This window comes from Callithrix jacchus, chromosome 2 (genome assembly GCF_049354715.1).
Source record: "Callithrix jacchus isolate 240 chromosome 2, calJac240_pri, whole genome shotgun sequence".
In the NCBI taxonomy this organism is placed as follows: Eukaryota; Metazoa; Chordata; class Mammalia; order Primates; family Cebidae; genus Callithrix; species Callithrix jacchus.
In genome coordinates this window covers 93,174,417-93,183,553 of record NC_133503.1, presented here as the reverse complement: position 1 = coordinate 93,183,553, position 9,137 = coordinate 93,174,417, and the positions used below count along the sequence as shown (strand labels likewise).

Below are 9,137 nucleotides of genomic sequence, written 5' to 3'. Positions count from 1 at the left end.
CACACCTTGTATAATGCTCTCCTCCTGAGTATGGGAGGCACTGTGAATACCATGGGATATCACTCCAGTCACTGTGTTATGTTATAGGACAAAAGGGGTTTTGTGGATATAATTAAGTTACAAAATCATTTGAGTCTGAGTTAATCAAAAGAGACATTGTCTTGGGTGGGCCTGAGCTAACACAGTGAGCCCTTAAAAGAGATAGGCAGTGGCAGAGGCCTTCCTCTACTGGCCTTGAGGAAGTAAGCTGTCCAGTTGGTAAAGGAGGGGACCATGAGTCCAGCATGAGTGGGTGGCATCTGGGACGCCTGACTGACAGCCAGCAAGAAAACTGGAACCTCACGAATACCCCCGCAAGGAAATTAATTCTGCCAACAACCGGCGAGCTTAGAAGAGGGCTCTACCTCTCGCATGAGCTAGCAGCCCTAACCAGCTACTTGATTTTAGCCTGGTAAGGCCTTGAGCAGAGAACCCAGCTAACTGGACAGGATCAACAGATAATGAATTTGTGCTGTGTTAAGTCACTAAGTTTGTGGCCAATTGGTTACACACTAAAGAAAAAAAACGGGAGAGCGGCAGGGCCGTGAGCGTGACTCGCCCGCTCCGTGCTGCTTCCCTCGCGCCGCCGGCCCGCGCTGCCCAAGCAACCATGTCTGAGGAGAAGCCCAAGGAGGGCCTGAAGACGGAGAACTACCACATCAACCTGAAGGTGGCCGGGCAGGATGGCTTCGTGGTGCAGTTCAAGATCAAGAGGCACACGCCGCTGAGCAAGCTGATGAAAGTCTACTGCGAGACGCAGGGCTTGTCAATGAGACAAATTAGATTCAGGTTTGACGGGTAGCCAGTTAATGAAACTGACACTCCAGCACAGCTGGAGATGTAGGACGAGGACACCATCGATGTGTTCCAGCAGCAGACAGGAGGTACGTGCCGGAGAGCAGCCTGGCGGGGCATGGTTTCTAGAAGACCATCCGTCCTGTCCTTGCATTGCTGTTGAATGGTGACCATGCCGACCACAAAGCGGTCTGTGGAAACTTGAGGACGTTCACCACAGTGATTTTCCTCTCCTTGATGTACTTCAAGTGCAACTCAGAACTATCTGCAGGGATGAATCTGTAACTTAAATTGGGCCAATCAGAATTGTTATCTTTGTTCAGGTAAAATGAGTTGCAAAGTATTTTGGGTTTGTTTTTGTTTTCCCCCTCCTGTAACATTTTTTTAACCCCAAAATTGTAGCCTGAATGTTCGCTTTTAGTCTGGCCAGGGATCCAACTCCTGAGTTGGTTGCCTCTGCTCCACTCACTCCAGTCACATAGAGAATTGGTGTTTCCCGCAGTAGAGGTGCAGCTGTTGGACAGGTGTTGGGGGAAAGGTGGGTAGGGAGGACAGACTGTCATTTGCTGTTATACGCACAGATGATTAAAATGCTAAATATTGCAAATTTAAGCTTTGTCAGAATATGGTAAAGTTTAAGGGAGAATACTGGAATGTTTTTTCAAAGGGTAAAAAATAACTGAGTCCTTTGGTAATTAGGTCCAATGGGCTCTCTGGCCCTTGAGCATGTGACCTTGGGGTCTGAGGCCCAGGACCCACCCCCCCTGCCACCCTTGCACCCCACTTCCTGTTCAGTACCTGGCATTGACACACAGGCAAGTATTGGCATAACCAAAATTGGCTTTTTCTTCTTCTTAATATTGAAGAAATTCCCACATTTCTCATTTGGTATTGGTGTTGTGGCCTCAGATTTCTTCTAGTATTTGCTTCTGATGAATCATTATGGTCTATACATAAAAAAGTAAGATTAAGTATTGCTGAATTTGCAGTTACATTGTTGTGTAAAAGCTACTTCCGAGTGTGGTTACAAATGAATCCATGGAATGATGACTTCACGTTCTTCTCATGGATTTGTGCTGTGCTGCTTTCCAAATATGTATTGAATTTGTGCATTAGTTTGGTGATTTCAGTTCTGTGAAATATTTTGGGATCTATACCAATTAAACATTTTCATAGTTCTGCCTATCATCCTTCCCTGAGGATCCATTGCTGCTTGGTGGCCATTCTCTGCCTTTTTATAGTCACCGGAACAACCCACCATCTCTTGCTTGCTTGAAATCTTGCTCAAAATGTTCTCATTTTCTGTTTGTTGTATGGGCTTGGGTGGGGTGTTTGTTGGCTCTGTTGTGTTTATTCACCAATTTGTACATTATTTGTTGTTCTTTACTACTGTTAACAGTAAATAGAGTTTGGAAACAACAAAAAACCACACAGCAATGTCAACAACTGCTAAATGATTGTTCTGCATAAAGTCAAGGAAAAGTGAGGATAAACACATATTTTCAAAAAAAATTTCTTTATTTCAAATGGAAATCAAAATTGTAATTAGCTTTCTGGGAAGTTTGTAGATGGGAAGGGGCAGGCGGGAGCCTGCTGAAAATATTCTGCATCTTGAACCTGGTAGTGATTGGTACAGATATTAACATTCATCAAGATGTATACTTATGACCTGTGTGTCTGTACTTACATCCCAATAAAAAATAATGAACTAAGCTCGGTGAGCTTGACATCAATCATTACCAAAATTCTCTTAGGCAAGTCTATGTGTCTTGAGCATGATAGGCACTCAATGAATACTTTTCTTTATTGTAGTAAAATACACATACCGTACAATTTGCTATTTTAATCATTTTAAGAGTACAATTCAGTGACATTAAGTGTGCTGGCATTGTTGAGCAACCAACAACACCATTTATCTCCAGAGCTTTTTCAACATTTCAAAATGAAAGAAATATATTTTATTGTTGAGACACCTGGTTCTGTTTTTTTTTTTCCTATGCAAACAAGTCAAGGAACAATACAGGATGATTATCCAGGCACCTCTCATATTGTGTTTATTTATGTGTGAAGTTGACATGAACTTCGATATGCTTCTAGGTTTTTGTGAAATAAAAATTCTTGAAAGATGGCCATGTATTTTACACAATATTATCATCCTGGTTTTTTATAATCCCTTTCCAGCCCCCTCTTTCATCACTTCCTTGCTCAAACTATATTCTCCATTGTAACAAGTTATTTGTGATTCTCAGAACACAACAAGACCATTTGCCCCTTGCCTATATACTGCACCCACCCCAGTCCCCAAAATGTTGTTGCACCCTTCCATGCCTGGCAAACTCAATTCAGAAAATTGCATTGACTACTTGCTCTGTGCTGGATGCTGGGGATCCACTGGTGAGTCTGCCTCAGTCTTGTAGGGAGGTGGGCACTTGTCTTTTAAATCGTTGTGCAGACACTGGCTCCTTGTGACACCTTCTCTGACTTCCTTCCTTCTATGCCCCATTCTCCCACTGCCATCGCCTGCGGCTCTCTTAGAAATGTGTGCATACAGCCCCCTGCTTCAGAAGTCTCCCTGCTTCTTGACTTTTTTTTATATCCTGTTTCCTCTACTTAACTGAAATTTACTTGAAAACCAGATTGTACCTAGTTCACTTTTGTGTCCTCTGCATCTACCTACCATATTGCCAGGCCAATGATTGACCTTCTTTTGGTATTCATTGAATGACTGAGTTGAGTGTTTGTTGGATAGGGACATTAAGTCACAATTACATTGGAGGTGCTATCTAAAGATCAGGGCACCTTAACATCTGAAGGTCACTGGAAAGTTTAGTTAATAGTTGTGACAGGTAGAGAAAATGAGGAGAGCTCTGTTAAAGTCTTTTCCCCATGACGGACTTATTAATTAAACAGCAGAATGTGGGAACCTGTGAACATTGACTCCCTCCCCTAGAAATGGGCTCCCTTTCTTATTAATTAAGTTGAATGTAGTACAGTGTAAATCTCCCAATGCTTATTCCACTCAGTTCATACATACTAATGAGGACACACGTGTGAGTGTGGTGTTGGTGGAGGAAATCATTTATTCAGCAGTAGGAAAAAAAATAACATGAGGAAGTGGACCCCCTGCTGACTTTACACACAGTTTTCTTAAAGATTTATATTGGCAGACTAATTAAGTAACTGAGTGCATTAGATGAAGAGCATGTCATTGCAAAGGTTACAGAAGGCTCTTTGTGTTTCTCCACTTAACATCCTATAGCTGAGTGTGGGGAGTGTGGACACAGTCTCCCTGGCTCTTTCCTCCACACATTAGCTACCATGTTTAAGTTTTCTGCTTCCGTTGAAAATTAATCACAGAATATTCAGAGAATTCTCAGCGTTCCCCGTAACTATAGAAGACAAATTTTGGTACAAGATGACACAATTATGTTTGTCTACTTTACACTGCGTGCATTTAACATTTTAAAATGTAGGCGATAGTCTCATTAGCTAAGAGAGAATGTATTCTGTAAACATAATCTCAGATTTTATGACTGTGCTTATGTTATTTACTAACTTCCAGAAAGAGGAAAAAGGGTAAGGTAAGTCCTCAAGTTATTGTTTCATCTGCAGGAAATGACTTGAGCTCCTCCTGGAAGTGAAATACACATTATTCTCTACAAGCCCACATGCTTAGTCAGCTCTATTTGTATCCTGCCTGATGACAGTTTAATGATGGCAAAACTGAAACACGACGTGAATTTCATAGTATATCCACCTAATGTACGGTGTTTTGAATGTCAGTCCAAACACAATTTTTAAAAAAATTACAGAGAAAGCATTTGTATGTGTGTGTATGTATGTATGTGTGTATATGTATGTATGTGTGTGTGAATATATGAAGATGACTTTTAAAGTATTTCATAAATATATGAAATGAAACAGTCTCCTTATAAGAAATCAGGTGACTTTGTCTTACAGTTTTCTTCCTACCCTTTTTCTTTTGTGTATATTATGGAAATAAAGGTGTAGGAACAATTTACAATAGGCAAATGCCAGTGGATTGATTAATTGGTTGAATGGGTTTCTTCTGGTTGTGGCCAGAACAAAACCCGGAACTGAGGGCCAGATATGGGCAGTGTCCTGGCCAGTGTCACATAGTCTGTTAGAAGCCCAGCAGAGGCCAGCCCCTCAGCTCTCCTGATACCCAATGGGTTGTCATTTCACTAGAGAAAGAGACACAGTTGCTAAAATTTTCCTCTTCCTTTGCTTTTCTTATTTATTTTTTTCCCATATGGTGTCTTCCATCTGTATCTTGATACTGTATCTATTAGCAACAACAAAAGAACTCACTTTTTGTTTTCATTTTTAATTTCTCTTGATGCATCCAATTCTTTTTCCCACTGGGTTCCCAGCTAACTCTTTCCACTCTTCTTGTCAATACTCTTTTCCTGGGAGGTCTGGGTCTGTTTACTATGCTTTCCTGGCTGAATCAAGATAGCAGGAAGAGTTGGAGTGCTGACTTTGTTCCGTTCTCTATTTTGCCACAAAAGTAGAAGGAGGTGGGGTGGTGGGAAGGGAAATTTTAACTACGGGTGAGAAACTCTTTGCTTCTTTTTATAAGAGAGGGGTTTTTCTCATCACACCAGCTGCTGTGTAGTACTAACTTATGAATCAGATCATGTTCTTTTACCACCTCACCCTGTGACACCTTCCTCAAGGCTGGACTTCTGCTGGAGAGAAGCAGGTGGAAGCTCCACAAGGTGAGAGGAATATATTCAGCAAGCCTTGGAAGAAATATAACATACGCTGGGCATGGTGGCTCCCACCTGTAATTCCAGCACTTTGGGAGGCTGAGGCAGGCGAATCACTTGAGGTCAGGAGTTTGAGATCGGCCTGGCCAACATGGCAAGACCCTGTCTCTACTAAATATACAAAAATTAGCAGGTGTGGTGGTGCATGCCTGTAGTCCCAGCTACTCAGGAGACTGAGGCAGGAGAATTGCTTGAACCCTGGAGGCGGAGGTTACAGTGAGTCGAGATCGCACCATTGCATTCAAGCCTGGGCAACAGAAGAAAGCTGTGTCTCAAAAAAAAAAGAAGAAGAAGGAGAAGAAGAAGAAGAAGAAGAAGAAGAAGAAGAAGAAGAAGAAGAAGAAGAAGAAGAAGAAGAGGAGGAAGAGGAAAAGGAAGAGGAAGAGGAAGAGGAAGAGGAAGGAAGAAGAAGAAGAAGAAGAAGAAGAAGAAGAAGAAGAAGAAGAAGAAGAAGAAGAAGAAGAAGAAGAAGAAGAAGAAGAAGGAGAAGAAAAGAAATATACAACATGAGAACAAACTGTCAAGCTTTGCTTGTTGGCTCTTCCCTGCTTCCCATTGTAGGCCCTCGTGTAAGTCATGACCACTTTGGACCTCATTTCCTCATCTACAAAATGGGGACAAAACTTACCTCCCTTGCAGGCAGGATGTGAGGATTAACTAAAGCATTTGGCATAAAGCCTGGTCTGGAGTTAATGATTCATTTTATTAAGTAGCACCAACAGGTAGGATATAATTTCTTGGGAACACTCGGATTTTCTCTGAATCAAGAAGTCATGAAACAGAGCTCTGGCCCCCAGCATCCTTCCCTCGCTATCCACACCATCATACACAAGTTTTCTTTCTTGAGAATAAGGATAGGAGCAAGAGTTTAGGCTCTGGAGAGGTGTCCAGCTAAGACATCAGGGCCGCAGCCAAGTGGTCTGAATCCTAGGTGTGTTGTGGTCCCCAAAGAAAGCTGCAGTGCCAGGCTGGGTACTGCAGCAAAGCCCAGAGAGCCACCGCAGCAAAGGTCCTTCCACTGACTCCACGGCTTACTGGCTAAGGACTCCTGCTGAGTTGAGAGCAGAGCTGAGCCTATGGAGCAATGGTGTCACCTAATCCTGCCAGGTTGGCTATGGCTCCCAAGTTCCCTCACCACCTGCTGCGGGGTAGGTGGTGCCTTCCTGCCATCTCCATGTACCTTGTGACATAGGCCCACTCTCTTTATATGCAAACATTGCACTCTTGGGTGCTGCATGCTGCTGGTGCTCTGCTCCATCACCTGTATCCCCAGATGCCCCAGGCTCCTGTCTCCAAGCACACAGAAGACTTCCCTGCTCCCTGAAACAGTGTCTTCCTTCATCCTTAGACTGAAACACTGGCCTTTCTGAAGTCACTTACATATGTGCAATTTGAAAGTGTCAACGCTGACTTTGTAAACGGAAACCCCACCTGGAGGTGGAGATGGACAACCTCAGACAGCAAGAAGTAGCTGCAGGCCTCCATGGATTCCCAGCTGCCCTGGAATCACTTGTTTCTGAGGAGTTCACAGGAAGCCTTGTGAGGGCATCTCCCCGTCGTCCTGGGCCCAGATTCCCAGCCCCAAGCAAGGACTTCAAGTCCTGGTCAGCCACCAGGACAGGGCCTCGGCATGGCATCTCTCACTGCAAAAGCCACGCAGGCCTACAGAAGAAGCCGAATTTCCTCTGTCATTTCCAGTGTAGTTCTGTGAAGACCAGGGTCATCCGGTTTAACTGAGTCGGCTCCCCTTCTCAAACTCCTCCCACTGTGGTGAGAGGCAGAATGAGGCTCACTGTAACACATTGTGAGACGGATAAGAGGAGGCAGAACCTAGGGTAAAAATTCATTTTTCTTGTTGCCATATTTCCTTGCTCGTTATAGTTTCTTTGCACCCTAGAGCTCTTGTCAGCGACCCATTTTGTGAATGGAGACATTTCTGCTTTGAAGTCATAATTTATCCTGCAAGAGCTGCTAAAAGAAGCACTTTAAACTCAGATCTGAGCGAAGGCTGGGAATTGTAAGTCACCTCCAAGCACTTGGGTAAATTGCAAAGAGTGGAGTCTTTACCTCAGGGAGTTAATTTTAACTTATTGCTTTTTTCTCTGAAGATAGTTTTCTCAAACATTTTCTCCCTCTTGCTTTCATTGCAAATTTTGGCTTAGGTTGTACAAATTGGCTGCCTGTGATTTATTTATGGCATTTAGTTTGCTGTAAGTTAACTTGTGACTATCTCATCATTAACTATCCAGCTAAACAAGAGTTTTAAAAATTAGCCTATGTCAAGCCTTGGGAAACGTTACATATCTTTTGACCTACTCAAAGACAATTACAATTACTACCAGCCATCCCTCTTCATAAGTCTCAGAGAAAGGATATGGAAGGGAAGTCAAGAGGATTCACTCACTTGCATATGCCTGGATTCAAATCAAGCCTTTCCCTGTGATTATTTATGTGATCTTCGGCAAGTGACCTAACCTCACTGTGTCTCAGTTTCCTCAGCTGAATGAAAGTAAAGCTTCTGCCTTCCTCATAGGGTTCTTGCAAGTACAAAATGGCTTAAAGATGTACAAAGACGTTAGAAGGCTGCCTGCAACATAGAAGCAAAATGTAAGTATATTTTACTATCAAACTGTCTTCTAAATATGTTCAGAATATGTAAATACTTGGAGAAGAGAGAAATACAGGTGGACCAGGAAAGTGTTTATTTGTAAAAACAGGTATATTTTTCTTTTATGGTTTGATTAATTATTAAATGGCTATTCAAAGCAGATCAGATTCATGCAAAGGTGTTCATAGTTTTAGTCACTGAAGGTGTTTTGTTTTTTGTGAAATAGAATCAGGTACATTATCTATTTAAATCTTCTGGGTCTTACGACAATGCTGTTTTGAATCCCGTGTTTTAAAGGTTGACAGAAAATGCCTTCAATGTGTGAGTTTGCATAATAAAAGCCATCTGACTGAATAGTGCTATATTAAGTGGCCTGATCTCTGGTATCTCCTCCTCACCCCTCTTCCGTACATTCACACACACTCTCAAGAGACACATGTGGCACACTTTCTGTAAGCCACAGAAAAGAAAAATATAAAAACACAACTCTGTCTCCATATGTTGTTGCATTTTCTACACACTGCGTTTTTGGAATAACTATCCTGTTGTTAAATTTTCCTGTTGCTGACAAAGCTATTCAGGGCTAAACAATACCCTCTGTCAGTTGATAGGTGGCCAACTTCCCAAAGAGGACTCTTGGAACCCCTTAAAATATTCCTTTGTTGCAATCCATAGAAAGTCACAAGAGAGCAGTTGAAATATGTAACTGAGTTTTATTAAGAACTCACTGAGACAGGGATAACTGCTTGCTTTCTTGCTTACACATTCACACACACACACACACACACACACACACACTCTCTCTCTCTCTCTCCTTTCCCTTCATTCCTTTATTTATTTTCTTGTGTGTGGGGGTACTTTGCTAACAAAGAAATAATTTGGAGCTAAATCTCTGCTGATTG

The 9,137-nt window shown here is 42.4% G+C and overlaps 1 pseudogene; it reads left to right on the top strand.

The window, feature by feature from the left end:
* Positions 1 to 566: 566 nt before the first annotated feature.
* Positions 567 to 2,462, top strand: LOC100394322 (small ubiquitin-related modifier 3 pseudogene; annotated as a pseudogene).
* Positions 2,463 to 9,137: the final 6,675 nt, after the last annotated feature.